The sequence below is a fragment of the Natrix helvetica genome, assembly GCF_964273705.1.
Source record: "Natrix helvetica genome assembly, chromosome: 4".
In the NCBI taxonomy this organism is placed as follows: Eukaryota; Metazoa; Chordata; class Lepidosauria; order Squamata; family Natricidae; genus Natrix; species Natrix helvetica.
The window spans coordinates 42,007,441-42,030,645 of record NC_138550.1 but is presented as its reverse complement, the minus strand read 5'-3'; the positions used below and the strand labels follow the sequence as shown (position 1 = coordinate 42,030,645).

Sequence of the window (23,205 nt, the reverse complement as noted above, 5' to 3'; positions counted from 1 at the left end):
CCATTTGTTAGGGAAATGAAGAGCTCCTGCTTATATCAATAATGGCCCACCTAGTATATTTTTTTTAATTAAGGGATAATAATGTTTAATTGGTATCTCCTTGGTATCATCTGCTAGTAATCCATGAAAAATGTGTATGCACCACAAAATCATCTCCAATTTATTAGTATCCTAAAGAATGCCAAACTTATCCCTTAGTTAATTAAATGTTTGAAAGAATTACTTTGAAAATGAAATGTTTGAAAACAGTTAAAGCAGACAGGTGATTCAGTTTATTCCAACTTGTGATTCTGTTGTTCCACAAATAAAAGGCACAGAACAAATCTCTTGCCATGAAGGAAAGTAGTTCTAGAAATTTACCAGAAGTCTAAATTCAGGAAATAGACAGTCCTTTGACAGACATGCTGTGATTCAAATATTACTATGCATGTGTTGTTTAAATCGAAGGACTGAAATAGAAGAACTATAACCAGCAAATGAATGTTAGGGAACATTCTTTCTGTATATAGCCTAATAAATCCAAACTTCGCTGGTTGCAACAAATACAAGCCTAGATTTTCTTATGCATGTGGCAAATAGAGATAACATTGCAATCAGAGATTTTTGTTGGCAAAAGTTAATATTCAATTGATTGTATGATTACCCATCTTGAGTAAGTACAGTGTCTTAAACCTGTTATTTTACCAGCCCATTCCATTGTTAATCTCTCTCTCCTGCATTAGTTAGGAGCTAGGGTATTGTCCCTTTGTCTGCTTAAAACTAGTCTTCATTGGAGCTATTTGTGGCATGCTTAAATGTGTAGGACCAAGTATTTATTGAATCAGTGCACATATAGTACCTGTTTTCCAACATTAAAGCAGGCCTAAGGAAATAGGACTGCACAGCAAACAGCTACGCTAGAATAGAATATCACATGGTATCAGTATGCATTGCAGCTTGCATTAAATCAGAAGTTTTTCCTTAATAACTTTGGCTTCTAGCTCTTTAGTTAGTTCTTTTTAATACTTTTTTCCATTTTTCCTAAAAAATTCCAGCAATCTATCATAAGAATGTAAAACCTAAGTCTGCTACAGCTCCACAGTATGTTAGTCATTAGTATTCATTAGGTTAGTCATAGGTTAGTCATAAAACTATTCAGCATTAAACAGTGAAGTTTATTGAGAGCAATAATTAGCAATGCAGCATGAACTAGACAGCAAAGTGAGGATCAGATTTGACTCTTTTCACCCAACATCTGGTTTTACATTATTTATCTATAATTTCAATGCAGAGCATTGATAGAAAGCCATAAGCATCTGAAGCAGAAGAGACTCAACAACAGTAATTAGGCAAGAGGCCAGGTATGTGAGCAAGTGAACAGGTGTTTCCTGTTGTTTCAGAAGAAAGGAGGAAAGCAGGAGAAGACCAAGCACGCCGGTGGTCAAGTCATGAAAGAGTATGGAGAATAGTACCTACTGACCTAGACTGAAGAGTGCAGAGAGTAGACTTAAGGGTGCTCATGAAAAACCACAGCAGTAGCAGTGATAGCACCAGCCAGAACAAAAGCAAAAGGGATCCAGGAGAGTACAATAGTGGTATTTCCTATAGATTAGCAAGGGGAATAGTTATCATGGGTAACTGTTACTATATTATCTCCTTATAGTTTGAAGCAGCTCACAGACTATGGGCTAATGGGCATCAGATACCACATATGCAAAGATACATGAAATATATAAAATCTTTACGTTGACCCTTAATTTCTTAATCTGAATATGTTTGTATAGAAACATCTAGTGATCATATCCAATTTACAACATAAGTTTCACTGTAGTTATTAAGTGAATCAGCTATCATTGTTAAGCATGACGTCATGACCACAACTTGAGACTTATTTCTGGCTTGTCCATTTTGCTTGTCAGAAGCCAGCTGTGAAGGTCACAAATGTTGATCACATGACTGAGGGATCCCGCTACGGTCATAAGTGTGTGCTGGTTGACAAGAATCTGAGTCAAATTCACATGATTGCAGGCACACTGCAACTGATATAAGTTTGAGAAACAGTCACAAATATACTTTTTCAGCACTGTCATAAGTTCAAACAGTCACTAAACAGGGCAGTTGTTAAAAAGAATCATTTGTATTGCCAAGCCTATTCTTCTTTTCTTTTTCTTTTTTCTTTTTTGCATATCGTATTTAGTTTATTCAAAGAAAGTTAAAATACAAAATTCCAAAATAATTAAAAGAAAAAAGGACTGAAAAATAAAAAAAACACAACAAAGACATTAAAAAGAAAAAAGTGTCTTATAAGAAAAAGGACGAACACATATACAGATAATATCCTCCCTAGTTGACTGCTGATTAATTCAGCTAAAGATTGCATGATGCTAGACAGTCTCTTTTTCCCTCCTGAGTGTCAGCCTCCTCTTTCTCTCTGTAATTCGATATGTTGCTACTCAATGAAGTAGATAAGTGGAGCAGGAACGACAGAGAAAATATTTTCTGACTATTTTGATTCAAAGTGCTTTTGCATATTAATAAAATAGAGATACTTGGGATAAATAGTCAATGATATATAATTCAAATGTAAATATTTTCATCATTCAGAGGCGCATGCTATGCTTCCATACAGAAGGGCAGGAGTTGATGAGACCAGCCAAATAAATCAAAGGGAAAAAGCTGAAAAAAAAACCCTAAAATCCAGCAGGGGATTGAAATAAATCAGCCTTTAGCCAGACAACTAACATGTAAAGATAAAGTGCAAAAGCAAAAGTTCAAAACTGCACTTAAAAGTCCAATGCATACTTACAAAAACATTCTGCCGGTAGGAACAGATGTAAAAAGATCAGATTTTCTGGCATATGAAGCTGCAATTTTCAAGATTCCCCCTCCATTGTGGGTCCACAGTCATCCAAAAATTGTCTTGGGTCAGTCCTAAGTAGCCCCATTCAAATCCAGGAGGCAGAAGTGCCAAAGAACCAGCTCCAGCAGCAAACACAGCAAATTGTGGGTAAAAGAACAAAGCCCTCACTCTTCAGCAGCCATCTTGAGGAGGAGCCATCAAGTATATTGTTTATTAAGTCTGGCAAGTCTCAGCTGTCTCAAAATATTTTAAAATGTTTAATTACCTGGAAATTGTCACACTCAGAGAGTAGAACCGCTTGCATTCAGCGTCCAATTCCAGACTCTAAATTAATAATAAAAATATTGGTCATTGAATCAGTAAATGGCAGGAACAGAAATGGCACATGCTTACTTAATGGAATTTTTCTTTCAATCTTGTAGAAGGTGTATGCTGGTAGTTTATTCACAAAAACAACATTTTTTAGAAGTGAAGGACATTTAATGGAATTTTGCAATTAGAGATGGCTGAGATGGATTTTACAGTCAAGATGGGAGGAATGTCTATCATTTTTATACACTGCATCTTCATTGCATTTACTTCCCTATTGGCATCACTCAGCCAATAACTCAATCCTTCGAGTATCAATGAAATTCCTAAAAACTGGCCAATAGAGCAGTAAAATACTCAGGAAAGTGTGAATCCTTGGTCCAAGGGAATGATTGGTTCAGGTGCAAGGTCAGGAGCACAATTCCATTAATGAGTTGGAGATTAACTCTAGTGAAAGGCTCTCTTAGTGACTGCTTAATTTAACCAAATGATTGGTGTGGTTCTGTTTGCAACATTTCACAGAGAATTTGGAAGGAGAAAGATGTATCATTCATAATAATCTCTCTGAAACTAATGAATAAGTGCACCTGTTCAAGAGCAGATGTTCTACTTGAATCAGCTATTTTACATGATGCTTTCATTTAACTTGTTCCATATTTTAAATTACTGATTATCCTGATCTCTGAACAAGGAGAGAGAAAATATACATTACTTGTATAGTATAAATATTACATAAAATATGTCATCTAAAACTTTTAGTGAAATTGATGTTCCCTTAATCATTATGATAAAACCAGTGGTGGGTTTCAAAATTTTTTGGAACCTACTCTGTGGGTGTGGCCTCCTTTGTGGGAGTGGCTTGCCAGCCATGTGACCTGGTGGGAGTGGCTTGCCGGCCATGTGACCGGGTGGGAGTGGCTTGCCGGCCATGTGACCGGGTGGGAGTGGCTTGGCAGTCATGTGACCGGATGGGAGTGGCCAAGACAATGTCACTGAATTTTTTGCCCCAATGAATGATCTACAAAAAGAAAATATAAAAAAGGAAATTTATTATTTTGTGCACTTACTACTTAAATAAGATTAAAATAAGTACACAAAACAATAAAAGAGCTACTTACAGAAGGGAATAAATACATATTTAATTTTACACATGTTAACAGCTGTTGGAATTGTGTTTGCACAACAGTGGAAAAAACAAAGATATGAAAATGAATAAATATTAGAATGTGCAAGAATGAATAAATTGACAATTAAAACCAAGAAGGCTTTGAATACTTTTTCACGTGGAATTTGTTTTATCAATTGCTAACTAACAGAAACAGCAATTAGAAATCTAAAAGTATGAAAGAAAACACCAATTATGAAAGGAAAGGTCATTAAAATGTATAAGGAAATATTATTAGTACTTGATCATTATTAATGTGTAGATAACTGCAGGACATTACATACCCACAAACACAAACTATGACAGTGCCAGGAAAACACACACAAACACACACACAAAAAACAATTCCCCCCCAAAAGACTGCAGATGAAACCAGTTTTTTTCCCTAACCCTAAGAACAGGAAAGACAAAGCCACAGGAATAAAAACCATCAAGGCATTGTGGGAAATTATAAAGGACAGTGCCAGGAAGCTCACAGAACCAGCAACCACCTCACAATTACCTAAACAACCAAGTATCACACAGAAACACACAAAATCTGGCAAAGCTGCCTTGCACCAACCTGGCCTGCCCATAGAAAAGAAGCCACCTTGAGACACATACCATACACCAACCTGTACACTTAAAAGCAACATATTGCATCACAAATAAAACATTTGCAAAAAGGAATAACATTTCTTGTAATAAACATTCTATAAACAATAAATAAATAAAAATTCCCTAAAAATAATTAAAAACCACCAGGTTCAGAGAACACCAAAGGACCCCACAGTCCTCTCCCTCCTTATCTTTTTCCTTTTTGTCCTTCGACTTCTCCTCCTCCTCCTTTCCCCACAACCCCATCTAGCACTGATGATGTTACCTAGTTTGGTAGTGAAATGTCTGTAAAAAAAACCACCAAGCTCAGAAAGCAGCAAGGATCCCACTTTCCCCCACCTCCTCCCTCTTTCTCCTTTTTGTCCCCCCCCCCAAAGACTGCAAATGAAACCAGTGTTTTTTTTCCCCCTAACCCTAAGGACAGGAAAGACAAAGCCACTGGAATAAAAACCATCAAGGCATTGTGGGAAATTATAAAGGACAGTGCCAGGAAGCTCACAGAACCAGCAACCACCTCACAATTACCTAAACAACCAGGTATCACATAGAAACACACAAAATCTGGCAAAGCTGCCTTGCACCAACCTGGCCTGCCCATAGAAAAGCACCCACTTTGAGATATATAAACCTGGTCTGAACACTTTTAAGCAACATATTGCACCACAAAGAAAACATTTGCAAAAAGGAATAATATTTCTTGTAGTAAATATATTTTATAAACAATTAAAACATAAAAATTCCCAAACAATAATTTAAAAAAGATATTCTATAAATAAAAAAAATCCTTAAAAAACCATTGTTAAGTATTCCACCAGCAATAATTTATACTATAACTATTTTAAGGTATTGTACCAACTGTAACCATTATTCCACCAGCAATAATTTATACTGTACCATTTCAAACTACTCCACACACAATAATTTAAAATGAAACCATTAAAAACATTCAATACACAATAAATTACAATAAAACAATTTAAAACAATTCTATACACAATACATTTTAAAGTATTGAGTATAGAATATTTTAAAATGGTTTATTTTAATTTATTTTGGATAGAATCTTTTTTAAAATAGTCTGAGACAATTTTAAAAAAGAATCCATACACAATAAATTGAAGTAAACCATTTTAAAATATTCTACACTCAATACTTTTAAGTAAAAATATTTTAAAAAATTCTATGCACAATAAATAAAATATTATTTTAAAATACATTAAAAAAATAAAAGAAAAAAAACCAGGTTACTTACCAGCAGGCAGAATCAGCAGCTCTCCGATGCAACAGGCAGCAGACAGGCAGAGAGGCAGGAGGACAGGTAAGACTGTTTAAGACTCTTAGGGCTTAGCCAGCCAGGCGAGGCTGGAGAGGGGAGGGTGGGGGGCTTTTGGCCTAGCCTCGCGGAGGCTTGCCGCCCACGCCAGCCTGGTGCTTTGTCCCGGAAAGGCCCAGGGGCCTCTCCTGGGCTAAGCTAGCTTCCCGGCGGTCGCGCGTCCCACGCGACGCCGGTGCTTTGTCCCGGAAAGGCCCAGGGGCCTCTCCTGGGCTAAGCTAGCTTCCCGGCGGTCGCGCGTCCCACGCGACGCCGGTGCTTCGCCCCGGAAAGGCCCAGGGGCCTCTCCTGGGCTAAGCTAGCTTCCCGGCGGTCGCGCGTCCCACGCGACGCCGGTGCTTCGCCCCGGAAAGGCCCAGGGGCCTCTCCTGGGCTGAGCTAGCTTCCCGGCGGTCGCGCGTCCCACGCGACGCCGGCGCTTCGCCCCGGAAAGGCCCAGGGGCCTCTCCTGGGCTGAGCTAGCTTCCCGGCGGCCGCGCGTTCTACGCGACGCCGGTGCTTCGTCCCGGAAAGGCCCAGCGGCCTTTCCCGGGCGAAGCTAGCTTCCCGGCGGCCGCGCGTTCTACGCGACCCCGGCGCTTCGTCCCGGAAAGGCCCAGGGGCCTCTCCTGGGCTGAGCTAGCTTCCCGGCGGCCGCGCGTTCTACGCGACGCCGGTGCTTCGTCCCGGAAAGGCCCAGCGGCCTTTCCCGGGCGAAGCTAGCTTCCCGGCGGCCGCGCGTTCTACGCGACCCCGGCGCTTCGTCCCGGAAAGGCCCAGCGGCCTTTCCCGGGCGAAGCTAGCTTCCCGGCGGCCGCGCGTTCCACGCGACGCCGGCGCTTCGTCCCGGAAAGGCCCAGCGGCCTTTCCCGGGCGAAGCTAGCTTCCCGGCGGCCGCGCGTTCCACGCGACGCCGGCGCTTCGTCCCGGAAAGGCCCAGCGGCCTTTCCCGGGCGAAGCTAGCTACCCGGCGGCCGCGCGTTCCACGCGACGCCGGCGCTTTGTCCCGGAAAGGCCCAGCGGCCTTTCCCGGGCGAAGCTAGCTTCCCGGCGGCCGCGCGTTCCACGCGACCCCGGCGCTTCGTCCCGGAAAGGCCCAGAGGCCTTTCCCGGGCGAAGCTAGCTTCCCGGCGGCCGCGCGTTCCACGCGACCCCGGCGCTTCGTCCCGGAAAGGCCCAGAGGCCTTTCCTGATCGAAGCTAGCTGCCCACCGCCCGCACGGCCCACGCCAGCCCGCCGCTTCACCGAGGGAAGGCCTAGAGGCCTTTCCTCGCCGAAGCTAGCCTCCCGCCCCCCCTCGCGCTTAGTTGCTTACCTGAAGGAAGCAGCAAGCTCCCAGCGAAGAGAAGGGAGTTTTGAAATGGAGGACAACCCGCTTTTAAACGGGTCGCCTCCAGCCCGCTCACTGATTGGCTGAACTCCAGCCAATCAATGAGCGGCTAGCTGGGCTAGCTAGCTTAGTGCGGACGGGCGGGGGAGCGAGCGAGCTCCGTTGGGATGGCAAGGGGGATAAAGTGACAGGACCGGTGCCGGTTCCCGGTTACTTCCGGGTCCGGTTACTTCCGGGTTCGATCTTCAACCGGTTCGCGCGATCCGGTGCGAACCGGTAGGAACCCACCACTGGATAAAACCTATAGCCATGTCATTTTTTTTGTCATATAATGCATGAGATAACAAACATAATGGATAAATCTGTTTCATTATGTCTTTTGGTGAAATAAAATCATTACTGGGTTTAGCAAGAGAAGAATGACTAGTAAGCAGGGTAGATGGTTTCAATATTTCTTTTCAGTACCTCAGAATACTGCAATCCATCTGAAATACCCTGTAGTAAATATTGCTGAAGAGAATTGGCAATTTGTGGACATGACACCTAACTATATATTTGACACAAAATTATAGTGAATTGCTTTAGGAATGGAAGGTAGCCGAATAATACCGGAAGCTATCTGGATTTCACATAGAATAGCATGCATTTAATCTTTTTCAAGGGTATCTTCTAATGAAGTGAATCATTAACTAGACCTCAAGGATTCAATTATTCTTATTAGAGAATTATAAGAAGAAGAAAAAGAAGATATTATCCTTTACTCTTCCAGTTATGATTATTGTATAGTATTTGCCAGGAAAACAGACAAGCAGTAGTAGCTATTTCATCCCCCAGAGTGATACAGAGAATCAATGAGTGCAAGATCCTCAGTTACACACACAAAACCCCAGCTTTCTCTGAAACCCATCAAAATTCATTACCACCTGGGGAAGATGGTAATGAACCCTAATGGGTTTCAGAGAAAATTGAAGACTAATAGATTCTACTCCTGGGAGGGGGCAGAGATGAGAATCAGAGTAATCAAATCATGACAAACAACTGAATGATAATATAATCCACTACCAGATCACATTATAAATGCTACAAGACCAAAGTTTTAATGTGTGATCCTTGGTTTGCATTGGTCAGCCGTTCTAGATAGGCCAGACTAAAAAACCAATATTATCAATATAAGGCCAATATTATCAATGTAAGATCAGAATAACATGATCTGTAAACATATTGTATACTAAATGTGTCTCCCACTTTCTCACTTATGAACTAGGAAGATTCTAGAGAATGTTACATACATTCCTGCCCCAGACTCAGGCTTCTTTAACTGATGGTTGCCTTGACAAATATTCCTGTCCCTGAAGTCCATTCTGTCTGCCATCTACACCTGGCATTAGTGATTTGGCTGATGGTGGTCATGGTAACCATAAAATCCTGAGCTTTCTTAAACTCCATGGTACTTGGGGGCATATTAAAGTATCCATGGCTATCAATACTAAGAAATCAACCACTCACAAAATCTAACAGTTCAGACAGTTCCATGGAGCAGGGAGGTCAGTAGAACAGCAAAAATAAAAAATGCTCCCTAGAGCCCAACTTCAGACAAAGGTTCTCACATTAGGTTCATTGTAGAATGAGATGCCAAAAGTCATCAACATTTGATGCCAAAAGTCATCAACCGTTGTCGTCAACAACTGTCATCCACCACACTCTCATCCACCTGCCCTGCAGCTATCACCAAACTTAAAATCCAAGTAGGCACATCTGTGACAAGGAACTCCTTCCTCCAGGCCTGCCAAAATCTCAATTATAGGTGGCAGATTATTTGCTAAATAAGCTTTCTAAACATTCCCTAGTGTCCAATTAATTAATTAATTAATCTCAATTTAAGATGATAAGAACATTTATGTTAAGACTTTAAAATTTGATTTGTCAAAAAGGGTGTTCTTTAATTCCATGAAATAACCACCTTCAAAGTTAGTATTATTGTTTAAATTATTTATCTCAAAGAACAGCAGACTTGGATTTTTGAAGATCCATTTCAATGATAGCATTTATTTATTCCTTCCTTTATACATTTATATCCACAATCAAAGTGTAAAACTGAAATACGTATTTCCAATTTGCAAAAATCCAAATTCCTCAACTAGTTTAACATTTTTATTGGCAATAAGCTGGTCTACAATCTTAATAACCCTTAGTTCACAAATCCCTAAATGAATGCTTGCATTTTCAAATAAGCATTATTTCAGAATGTAAATTTATGTTGACAATAAGGGTCAAAATTGTAATTCTATCCTAAACCCTTGCCATGACAACAAAGAAGCCATGTAATAAGTCGAATAAGCCATGTATTTTTGAAGTTAGTTGCTTGAAGGTGACTCTAGAGAAAACTGTGTTGAAAAATCTACATCTGTTTTTATTTTGAGTGTTCGCTTACACACTCTTCCCAAATTTTAATCTTTTAATCTTATCTCCTACACCACTAGTACAAGCCAGCTTTCTCCTTTGATATGAAAAAAACCTTTATGAAAATAAAGTTAACTTTATTTAACTTTTTAATAAAGTTAAAACAATGAAGCACATGTGTTTTTAAGGACAGAGATTTAGGTTACAATCCTATAGACATACATTTTTATGTAAACCAAATTAGCCATTTTAAAGTGGGGGAATCCAACCATTCAGTATTAATATTCTTATAAATGAATATAGCCACTTATGTTCTTAAAGGTCTCCATTTTCAGCCAAGTTCCAATATACTGTAGGTGTAGGATTGTTTCTTGTATAAGGAAAACAGAAACAGTGTGATTTCAGTCTATATTAACTTGTTCTTCTAGATATAGATTGTCATACAGCATGGAATAGTGGTCAGGTGTAAAATTGTGGTCATAGACAAAAATGTTCAAGTTGTCATACAATCATAAAAGCTGGGAGCCATTGGGCCAGTAACAGGATTGTCACAAGGCTCAAAGGAGATGGGAAGGGAAGATTTGCTTTGGATTTTTCAAGGAAAGAATATAACTGCAGCAAATATACAGTATGACTATTCTTTTATAATATACTAGCTGATAACCTGGCATAACCCAGGTATGAATTTATCCCAATCCTGTATCAGAGGGAGCCCCCTTGTAGAGTACTGTGAAGCCGTTACCATGCAACTCTACTGTGCTGTACAATAGATGCCATTTTAAGGCACAACAGGCTGTATCTTAACAGAACGTGAATCCAAAATGCACACTATCACTGTCAAAAGTACTGTGACTTGACACTATACATATAATTCAGTCCTTTTCATTTCAGTGGCCCAGGTGTTCCGGGATTATGCTGGAACACACACACATAGACACACACACACACACACAGAGAGAGACATACACACGCACACATATCAAGGGGTGTTAGGGATATCTTCATCTATGTATCAAGTTTGGTTGAGATTGCTCGAGGCGTTTCAGAGTTATGCTGGAACATACACACAGCCATTTATATAGATATAGATATAGATTATATAATAATTATATATTATTATTTTCAATAGTATTTTGCAACTGCAAAGCAACATTTAGTTTCTCAACTCTTAAGAGAAAACTAATCAAGTTTATGACGCTGTCATCTTTTACGCTGAAATCCTAATTTTTAAAAAAAAAATTAAGTCACACATTTAAGGGAGCTAAATATTTTCCATATTTGATTGCTAATTTCTTACCTTGAATGATCTCTTACAAATAAAAGTTGCTTTAGTACAATCATGGATGATTCAGAAAGTTTTTGAGAATTATTATGAATAGGATTGGCAATACGTGTATGAAGTTATTTTCCTTTTTAAAAAAAAAGTGGGTAGCATTTTGAATATCTACTAACTTTACATATTTTTATCTCTGGGCAAAGTTTAAAATTGAATTAGCTTTACACAATCAGATTAGCTTCCATCAGAAGCTAGTCCTTCATTATTAATTCTGAATAATCAGCTTAAATTTTAAAGCCATCCACCCATGTATAAACCTTGTTTTAAATGCCATAAGGATGTCAACATTGTGCAAGAGAAAGAAGCTCAGTTAATTATTTTTATATCAAGAATGAGAATTAGGCAGCAAAATGCTGTCAGCTCAAATACCTTATTCAGTAATCGAAATGTCTCAGTTTGAAAGCTAGCTTATGCAGGCATGAGATTTTATCATGAAAAAATTCAGGATCTGACTCTACATTAAATTTTTATTCTGCTTCCCTTCATGATTAAGCAGAGTTTGTGTGGGACATTACTTTATAAATGGAATTAACAACTTCTGGGAAACAACATTTGAACAAGCCATGTCTTTCATGTTCTGCTTATGGATTCCAGTATACAAGATTTTGGCCACCATGGGAAATGGATACTGAATTTGATGGGCCCTTGGCCTGATAAAACATAGTTTTACTTATGCTTTTGTTGCATAATTGATGTTTTCTGATGTTATAAGGAAGGAAAAGAGAGATTGCTCTTTGACTTCAGTGTGCAAGCACTGTTACCTAATCTCATTCCTTTAGATGTATTGGAGATGCAGCTTCTAGAATTTACAGAATGGTCAAGTTGGCTAGAGAAATTTAGGAGGTAACATCCCAACACATCTAGAAAGTGCCAAATTACAGATTGCTGATATAAGGCATAAATGGGACGTAAGGGAATGCTGTAGCTTAATAATATGAGCACTAATGTTGAATTCTGCTTACTGAAGAGCCTATGACTCAATCTCATTTGAATAGCCTCACTCTGTTCCAACTTGATGAAAAGGATCCAACAGAAAGCATCATTGGTCTACTCCAAGGACCAACAGTAACCAATACTATATTTCATTAAATTTCAGTCTGTTTTAGGAATATATGTGTATGATCTATCTGTATCATAACGCGAATAAACTAGCATTAAGTATATACAGATAGTCCTTGACTTACAACCATTCCTTTAGTGATTGTTTAAAGTTACAACAGCACTGTCAAAAGTGTCTTTTGAGTGGTTTTCATAAAACCGGTGCAGGATTCTCATGGTTATATGATGAAAATTTGGACATTTGGTTACTGGCATGTATTTATAACATTGGTTGCAGTACCAATAAAGAAGAACATGTGTAGTTTGGGGTTGAAATGAGTGATCCTTGGTGCTCTTGAAGCTTGCTTGTTATCTTGCAGGTGTCTCAGACCCAAATTAGGTGACATAATCAGTGCTAGTAAGGAGTGCAGTTTGCTGTCAGTTTATATCCTGTTGGCTTTCCCTGTCAGTGTTGGTGGAGATGGTCTTAGATATTCTTTGGTTTGGCTTTTTACTGTTGGCTCTTTGGCAGTTTCTTGTTCAGGGTATTATTTACTTGATTGTTGGTCTGATATTAAACTTGCAGCTAATCTATGCTGATCTGGGTGCTGATTTCAGGTAAAGAGGTGCTTGGGTCCAAACTGTTCCTTTTTATAACTTCTGTATGAACATGCTGAAATATAAGAACAGATTCTCTTTTTTAAAACTGAGACAGCCTATGATTAAAAGAAAAAATCAAGGAGGCATACTGCTTTGAACTGTTCAGAATTGGCCATGGTGGATTTCTGTCAATTTGAAAAAGGGATTGTATGATAAGTGTAATAAAAATATAATGTTCTGAATTCACATATTGATTGGAAAAGTATTTGGAAGCCTCTATTTAACTTTTATTGATCTTCAAGAGATCCTTTTGTGAGACTTTGGATTCTGGTAAAGTATATTTCTCAGTTTCATAATTCGCCCCTTGTATTCAAAGCCAGAAATGTCAGTATCAGTCTTCTACAGATTTGCAGGACATAATGATATATGATTATACCATAAATCTATCTGCCAGATTATCCTTTATGTTGTAACTTACAGGAAGAATGATCTGGTTTTTCATTTCTATTCTATTTCTGTTTTGTACATAAAAGGGTTAAAGTTGGAACTACCAAAGGCCATTCTCTGTAGGACTCTCCCTGCAAATTATGCACAGGGCTCCAATAGTTTGGAAATTTTGTGCCTTTTGATATACATAATGAAAATGCATGCCTTTCATGTCACTCTTTATCTTTGTTCTTGCCTTGCCTTTTATGCCATTCTTGCTAGTTAACTATTTGATGTTAGCTGATTTTAGTAAATAAGCATCCAGCTCTGGAAAGAGTGCAGAGAAGACCAACAAAGAAGATCCAATGGCTGGAAACTAAAACATATAATGAACAGGTGTAGTAAAGGGTATGTAAAGTCTAGTAAACCGAAGGACTAGGGGTGACATGATAGCAGTGTTCCGATAGATGAGGGGCTGCCACAAAGAAGAGGGGGTCAACTTATTTTCTAAAGACCAGGATGCAAGATAAGGAGCAATGGATGGAAACTAAGGACAGAAGCAACCTAGGACTGAGGATAAATTTCCTGACAGTAAGAACAATCAACCAGTGGAGTGACTTGCCTTCAGAATCAAAGTCAAATATATTTGATCATTTTAAAAATAGTAACCTAGGAAAGGAAAATTTATAGAAGCAATTACCATGAAATGGGGTCTTTACTTCTGTAAATTGTTTTCAAATGTTGCTACTGTATCACATCAGTGCTTCAGAATGCAACAAAAATGAATATGATTGACTTGCCATGTTAATTTTTGGCATTGCCTCCGAATGACTATCAACAAAAAAGTATTTTTCTTGGTACAAAATATCTGCAGGCAAACACCTGCATGCTATCATTTGCTTTTGATTCAGTGAAATGCTTCCAAGAGCAGCTTCATTTCAGTAAAAAATATCTTGGAAGGAAAAAAAACAGGGAGAAAAAAAATCCTTCACTCATTGTTGCAGAAATGTATGTTTTTTTTTCTGAAATGGAAAGAAAATATAAGGATTTGTCAAACCTCCATTTTATATGCGTCCAATTTTCTCCTACTTGAATATCTTAAACTGCCCTATTTTAAAATTTGAGAAACAGATGTCTTCCTCTATATTTGTCAAATGTGAAAGCAAGGTGAAGCACAGACTTCCTCTATATACACATAAACCTTGAGGCCAATTATCATCTTTCTTATCTTTTGCATTTTATAAGCATATGAGACACATGAAACAGCTACTATGTAGGAGACTATCACTCCCTCTAGAACAGCCCCTGCTCTCCGATCTCTGGTTTGTAATAAATCCTGAATTCCTGATGCAAAACTAATGTTGTAAGGGTGAGTCGATGTTTACCTGCATTGCTTTCCTAAACTGAGAACTTCATGTTCAAGATATTTCACAAGAGTGTTTTGGAAATATTTTCAGAAGCAAAGACTTGAATGCCACTTTAAAGAAATATAGCATACTAGCTGAATACCCATGCTTCACAATGGAACTATGGATGGAGAAATGCAGGGGAAATCCAGTTCAGTCCAGTTCAATCTGTTGGCTCAGTAGTGGTCGGTGATTGAAACACATAAGGGAATATTGGTCCCATTGCCTTAAGTCTGGAAGCAGTTCCATAGATGGCATAGGCATTCTGGCGAGGTACCGACGTTTAATAATGTAAGGAGCCCCAGACCGCTCCTGAGTGAAGGAGTGGAACGTCTGCCAGTTTGAACTGAGGTAATGGAATGTGAGGCAACTGGAAGTTGAAACAGATTTTTTTTCAGGTTAGGAGGGGGAGTAGAATAACTTCTTAGCATCAGAGCATGTTAATTACTCTATAAGAAATACTAATGATCTGATGGTCATTTTGAGCACCTAGAAGCCAAGAGGAACATATGTGCCAAATTTCAAGTTTGTAGGCTTTACGGTTCTGGAGATTTCGTGATGAGTAAGTGGTATTTGGCTAATATATATATAGATAAAAATAATTTAAGCCACTTCTAGAATAATCAGTCTTCTAAGAGCCAGAGAGCAAAAACTCTATGCTGCAGCTCCATTTCCTCCATTTCTAATATCCAGGTGCTTTCTTTGAAAGACTGAAAAGGAAATACAACTATGTTAATTGAATTATAGTTAAAGAGATATGCAATCAGGAACCAAGAAAAGAAAAGCTCCAGATCATTAATGGACCAATGTCCAGAATGTCGATTAGCTGGCCTGGCATAATTATAATTGTGACAACTGTTACCTCCTGGAAACATATTCTTACCTGGTTATTTATAGGGTACGGTTTTAAATTTAACTGATTTTAGGGTTTTTAGAACCAGATTTATATTCTTCCGTACAGTTCTTTTTAAATTTTTAACCTCCTCCTTATGTGTATTTATATCCGTATTTATATTTGTATTTGATACTTATTGTTTGTTGTGTGGACTGTACACCGCCCCGAGTCCTTTTCGGGAGAGGGGGCGGTCTAGAAATTCGAAGAAAATAAAATGTATATGTAAATCTACATTTCAGATTTCTAAAGAGGTTGGAAGTGAAGTATGCCAATTGTTAACATTTACACATTTTGTACATCTGCATGGCGCTAAAAATAATATCAACAGCATAAAAACAGTATAATGTATTAAAACATTCATATAAACTACGATGACTAGGAATCCTTGTTCCAGTACAATTGGCAACCACCAGGCTAGGGTAGGTTGTGGTATTTCAAGAATTCCATTAAAAAGTGATAAACATTGTTATAGACTTTTTATGTGCAACAGGGAGGGAAAAGCACTCATGGTTTATCATTTTGATGATTATAAAAAATGGAATAACCAAAAAAAGGGGAGCATTTTTGTACTCACAGAGCAAGAGTTTATATTGTAATTGTATTTAAATTTGAAAATTTGAAATTTGAAACTTCTATTTCTTTGCTTCCTTCCTTTCTTCCTCCCTACTCCCTCATTTACTTCTCTATTAGTGTTTATTTTATATTCTTTACAAAACATTTAATAAAAAGTATATATAAAATGATATACATTTCAAAAGTGTAAGAAAGTACAGAACCCTTTAATCCATTGGAATAACAATTTTTCTTCTTTTTATTACAGAATGGCAAATAAAAATCATTTCCCATCCTTTCTCAAAAGAAGCCCACTGGAAACTTATTTACCTCGAAGCAGGACTTTGGATTAAAACTGGAACCATATTCAGTGTTCACATCAATGGATGGAGCTTCAAGAAAAGGTCTAATAAAAACCCTTGTTTGATCAGTGGTATCACTCATCTTTGTGTTTCTGTTCTATCACACAAATTTTCATCGTATTCTTTGCCCATCCAAGAGGCAGCAGAAAATTATGTTGCCCTAAAGCAGTGGTTCTCAACCTGTGGGTCGGGACCCTTTTGGGGGTCAAACGACCCTTTCACAGGGATCGCCTATGACCATTGGAAAACACATATTTTCGATGGTCTTAGGAACTGAGACACCAATTTTATGGTTGGGAGTCACCACAACATGTGGAACTGTATTAAAGGGTCGCGGCATTGGGAAGGTTGAGAACCACTGCCCTAAAGCTAGCTGTTACAAGTTTTAACATATACAACTAAAAAATTTACAGTTTACAATTTCCAGTTTCCTTCACTGAAATTCTAATCCTGCATGTGAAAAACCCTCCTCCAATTGCCATGCACAATGCTGCTGTTATTCTACACACTGAATTTTTTTTCTTTTGATTCTACCATCAATTGACTGAACTTTTTAATCTTTGAAAACATAAGTTGATTGTTTGTTAAACCCAAGACACTGAAAAAAATTAGATTTTTTTTAAAAAATCTGTTGGTTGGCATCTAATGAACATCTGTATTTGTGTATTAAATATCTGGTCAGAAGATATGTGCTGCTTAAGAGCTGGAGTTTCAGACAGGGATTTAACTGTGAGGACTTGGTATGGGAATAATAAAGCATCCTAAGAATATAACATCAGGAGTCAAAGACTTCCCTGACTGCAGCAGCCACCAGCAATTCTGTTTAGGCAGGAGAGAGAACCACAAGAGCTAAGTTCAATTATGCTTTCAATTGCATATGCTAAGAAATCAAAGGTTTACCAATTTAATTCTCTCGGAAGTTGTAAGTTCAACAATAATATACATTTCCCTAATAAGTAATTCACAGGACTTCTACCCTTAAGGTACAATACGTCTTTGAATATGGAGTTTTGTTTCCAGGAGTAGAATTACATTGTTGGTTGAATACCTGGTGGCCTCCTATTGAATTAAAATAGGTAATTTTGGCTAGGCATACATAACATTTTCCTTTCTGTAAGCCACCCAGAGTAATTTGGGGGAAGAGCAGTCTTTTAAGTAAAACAGAGTAGAATAAAATAAAATAGAGTTGGTGTGACATGTGAATTGAACTGGCTTTATAGGGACAGATATGAATCCTCCCAATATCATTCTATTCCATTCTCACTGTCCCCAACCAAAAAGTGTGTTCCCTCCTTAGAGATTTCCTGCTATTAAAAAGAAAAAAGAAAAAGATCAAATACGAAATTAAAGGAGGACCACTTGTTCACAATAGTGGTCTGTATTTTTATAAAATGCTGATAGGGAATTGCACAATAAAAAGCATTTTATTCAAAATATTTGCCAAATATAACTGCCAATTTTTACTTCAAAGTCTAGGCAGCTTACACCTTGAAGTATCATCAGCACTATCTGGCAATGCATATCCCTATGCAGATATTAACAGAAGATCTCAAGTTGTTACTTCTGGTATGGCCTCTAGGGTTTACCCTCTTCCCATCATACACCTAAATCTTTTGAGCATGAACAAAGATAGAACAAATCAGAAGCAAACATATCAAGCTGCTCTTTCCTTAGATATATGCATTCAACATATCCAGCTTTTTAAAAAGCATACAGTGTTCTTTGTAAGGAGCCAGATCAAAAAGGGTCATTGTTCTGAAGATGAATACAAAAATTCTGGTCATTTTTAAGGATTAGGCGTTCATCAGAACTATTAACTGAAATGCAATGTATGGTATACAGTACCTACAATATTGATAAAGCCAAGTACAATTGTAATTCTGGGATTTTTTCTAGGCTTGTCAGGAGAAGCTTTGGGGTAAGGATTTTTATTTCACCATGAATCTTTATTCTTTGCAGTTTATATCTGGTTGATTGATGCATGCAACTTTAAAGATAATTTTGGAACATATAATTAGAAGGTGATCTTTGGCATAATTCAACAAAGATGGAAGAAGGGGGATTAGGAATAAATATTCCAGTGAACTGCAGGTTAGTTGCATGATCTAATTACAGTAGTTTGTGCTTATCTTCAAATAAGATTGTCTGTACAAATGTCAGCAAGATCCTGATGCATGAAAGATTTAATTTATAAAAGAAATTACTTTAAAGTATAGGAAAAATTAAGTCTCTGTATCTTCAATTTTTTAATTAAACAGCTTGTTGGAGTGGGAATTGACGAATACACATTTAAAAACTGGGTTAGATTTTATGTAGGCAATTTAGCATGATCCAACATCTCTTAATACTGTATAGCTACATACTTCTGCAAAGAGAAGGATGAGGTGGTGCAGAGACTAATGACGCTAGAACTACCAACCAGAAATGGTCTGCATTCAGGTGGTTCGAACCCAGCCTCACAAGATGGTTCAACCATTAATCAGTTCCTAGCTTCTTCCCACTGAGTAGTTCGAAAGCATCCAACATTGCAAGTAGATAGACGGGTACCACTTTGGCAGGAAAAATCTAGCTGCGTTTGTATGTGTAGAGGGCAGAAGCTGACACTAGACCTGGCTGGACATGAGGCATTGCAACATGATTCAAAGTGAGACAAGTCCAGCGGAGGTGCCCAGAACAGCTTGCAACTAGTTTAGTTGATATAAAGCTAGTTCACCCCCTGCAATGCACCAAGTATAGGCGCATAAGAGCTGAACAGAATGATCTAGCATTCTAGGCTCTCATTCTAGTCATTGTGTGTCTAGAATGTGTAGAGTTCTCTGACATTGTATTCCATAGGCTAAATAAATAAATTAGCAACAGAGTAAATCTTTAATTAGTTACTATAAAGACTTCAATTGTTGGTTATCTCTATAATCATTATACTTTATTGATATCAGGTATACAGATATCAGATATCAGATCATATCAAATTCCTTAGCTGGGATACATAGAAATAATAGTGTCTTTAACCTTTTGCTGAACTAAGCAACTTTAAATTTGAAAAAAAAGTCAATGGAGCATATTACTAGAAATCATTCCAATGTGAAGTAGCTTCATTTACTAACCTAGATGTCACAGGCTAATGTCATTATTCTATAATTGTCAAACTTTTAATCCTAATTTAATTTTAAATTAATGTTATTTTTTATTTATCGGTTATATTATATTGTACACTGCCCAGAGCTACTCTTTGAGAGACATGGGTGGTTTAAAAATATGAAATATAAATAAACAAGCAAGCAAGCAAATTACAGTCCCCACAGTCTCAAGGTAGCATGGTAAATGCTAATCCTGTTCGCAGCTACAAAGGTTTTATCCAATGTATTTAGAGGGTGTCAGCTTTTAGAGCAAAAGAAATGTCTCAGAAAAGTTGGTTTCTTGCTTCATAAGGTAGAAAAAAATTGCATTTACAATTTAGGAAGACAATTTCATTCATGACTGTGTTCCTGCAGGGTCACATTCACAGTTGACTGCATTTTTTTGATAAACAGCCTAAAAACAAATGCTAAAGTCCTTGTTCTGATTAGAAAGCCTTGACTTTTTCAGGAAGAAAATGTATGTATGTATGTATGTATGTATGTATGTATGTATGTATGTATGTATGTATGTACGTACACACATACGTATTTATGATTATATGGGTGAATCTGTAAAAGATTAATATCACCAATGAAACAAATATGAGACATTGAAGTCTTCAAGCATAACAGAGTCAAGGCAAAATCTGTAGGCAGCTATTTGTTTTTAGTCACCCTTGGGCACTTGTTCTTTTGGGGGAAGAATTCTCACCACAGAATGTCCTAGTCTTTTATTTCCTGCAAGAAAATATAATATAATAATGGATTTTAAATGTGAGCAGATCTATTACTCTTCCAGAATATTTAGATGATAATACAGTGCTATTCTTTGTATTTAAATTGAAACTACTTAAGGAGACAAGGGGAGGAAATACATGAACTGTTAATTATGGAAGGTTTCTTCATTTTACATTTAACAGAAAGGTAGCTTACTTTCTATCATTCAGCAGTTATTTTTGGGAGGCCATGGATCAACCACCATATCAGAACCACCACCGACTTCCGCTCCTTTCGACAAAAACTGAAGACTCACCTGTTCCGTTTAGCCGGTCTGGCCCATTTATAGTTTTATTCTACCTCCTGGCAGATATTTTAATTGGGTATTTTTAGGGTATTTAAATATTGCTTTTAACTACTTTACTTCAGATATGTACAGTTTCTTATTGCCTCCTCTTTGTGTTTGTATTTATTTATTGATGTGTTTTTATTTGACTGTACACCGCCCCGAGTCCCTTTGGGGAGAGGGGGCGGTATAAAAATCTAAATAAAAGTAAAGTAAAAGTAAAGTAACTGTGCCAGCTCTGTTCCTGAGCAAAATCAAAGTGCTAGAATTTTTCGTCCTTGATTAGTAATGTCTTGACTACATACTTGAGTTTTGTTTTTGATTTTTTTTTGGTAGCAGTATCTGTTATGTGAAGATAGAAAGCTTTAGAATTGGGCTTTTTGAGGAGATGATTAACATCTGATCTTTTACATGATCAACTTGAAAAAGTATTAATTATGGAGACAATGAAGAAAATATATTGTGACATTTAAAAGATGTGGTGGCGCAGTGGTTAGTATTGCAGGTTAGCTCTACCCACTGCCTGAAGGTTCATCCTGACCGGCTCAAGGTTGACTCAGCCTTCCATCCTTCTGAGATCAGTCAAATGAGAACCCAGATTGTTGGGGGCAATATGCTGACTGTGTAAACTGCTTAGAGCATGTTGTGAAGCACTGTGAAGTGGTGTATAAGTCTAAGTGTTATTGCTATTTCCAAAGGATATCACCAGAGAAATTGTCTATTGTCTATTAATTCTCATTTAATTTTATGAAAGAGAATTTGCTTTTGAAATTCCTGTTAAAGAAAAAGAGATTTGTGAAAAAATTACATGGTATATTTTCATTTATTTGATTATAAGGTATAAGGTTAAGGGGTGTGTGTGTGTGTGTGTGCGTGCACACACACATACACACACATGGATGTGCATGGGTGCAAATTTCCGATTTTTATTCTACAGTCATTTGTGGAATCTTTATGTGTTCTAAGCTTGGTTTTTGCTTGAAGATATTGCATTACTTGACTAGATAACCAATTCCGTTGTATTTAAGTACAATGACAATAAAGATTATACTTAGGTAATATAATCAGTGTGAATGAGTGTGGGACTTGCTGCCTGTCTGCATACAACAAATTGCCCTACTACTTTTGTGGGGATGTGGTTCATTAGAATATTGTTTTCTGCTTGATTGTTTAGCTAGAGTGAATCCCTGTTTATTTGGAGATGATGCCTGATCTTTTTTTCCTTCTTAGGTTTTTTTTAGCTGTTTCTTTTAATTAGTGTGTAAATGTGCTTTATCTCCATGTATTTATTGCTTGTCTGAATACCAAGCTTCCAAGAATTCCCTAGATTTTTTTATTTAATTTGGTTTAGGATATTCAGCATTTCCCACTTCAAATTATGGTTGATTTTATCTATGTCAGTGTTCCAAATATCATGCAGAATTAAATCAGAGTCCATGCCAGAGCTATCTCTAAAGTTGCAATTTAATAATACAGACATGTTGGCACATCTGTGGGAATCCCAATTCTGGAAGTTACCTGGGATTCCCACCCAGTTGAAAGTTCATGATCTTGTCCCCCACCCACCAATCCATTATATGGTCCAATCTTCTTCTTCCACGTTGGCATCTCATTCCCGCTGGTTCTGGTCAGGTGTCATGGTGCGGAGACAAAGAATAACTTTGAGCTTCTAGAAATGATTTTTTTGTTTTGAAAACAACACATTCTACCCCTTGCTATTCCCCCCCCCCCCTTAATGAAAAGGCATACTAAAGATGAAGCTAGACAGAGAGAGAGTGGCAGGCCAAAGATTCTTAAATGAACCACTACAGGCCTGACAATCTATGTGTTGTAAGAGTAAGGAAGTGAGTAAGGAATTTTCATCCTGTCTTTTGACTACTAGTTAGTGTTCATGATGCACTCTACTTGTCTCTATCTGTCTGTTCTACATAGTAGTTCCTTGTACTGTATACTTGAGAGTGGTGTTTTTTTTATAGAGACTTAAGTTTCTAATTTGATGATGTTCCCTCAGCTGATGAGGATATCCAGAAAGGGTACTGTATTATTATCTTCTTCCTTTTTAAATTTTATTTCTTTGAAAATGTTTTGGGTTTTTGATATGTCAATCAAATTGAAAAGAGGTGGTGAGACAGAAAATGTAAAATAGATAGTGAAACAGAGATTGATGAGGTCCATGATTCTAGGTATTTCAATCTAATGTATTGGGGCTAGATCAGGTGTGTTGTGTTGTGTTGTACTGCTGCCATAGATTCTTTCACTAATTCTGGATCTATGGGTATAAAGAATGCTGTGATATCTAATGAAAGCATAATCTGAACTTCTTCTACTTTTAAGTCTTTGGAAGCATTATAGTGGGGAGTTGATAGAATATTTTCTCCCCTCTGTGACATATCCTCAAAGCTTTTTTGTAAGTTCTTTGGCTTACAAAGGACAAGCTATTGTATATAAACAGAGAGCAA

General features: G+C 37.6%; 1 protein-coding gene across 7 annotated transcripts in view; it reads left to right on the top strand.

Moving 5' to 3' along the window:
• The window catches only part of HTR1F (5-hydroxytryptamine receptor 1F), a 95,442-nt gene that overhangs the window by 63,691 nt on the left and 8,546 nt on the right, over positions 1–23,205 (top strand). For 4 of the 7 annotated variants that reach the window (XM_081952202.1, XM_081952203.1, XM_081952206.1 and 1 more), the window contains exons 2-3: positions 16,474–16,609; positions 18,527–18,658. The gene's annotated coding sequence lies outside the window, so the exon portion shown is untranslated. Of the gene's footprint in view, positions 1–12,808; positions 12,945–13,183; positions 13,257–16,473; positions 16,610–18,526; positions 18,659–23,205 lie in introns of those variants that run through there. The other 3 variants (XM_081952204.1, XM_081952207.1, XM_081952208.1) reach the window with 3 other exon arrangements.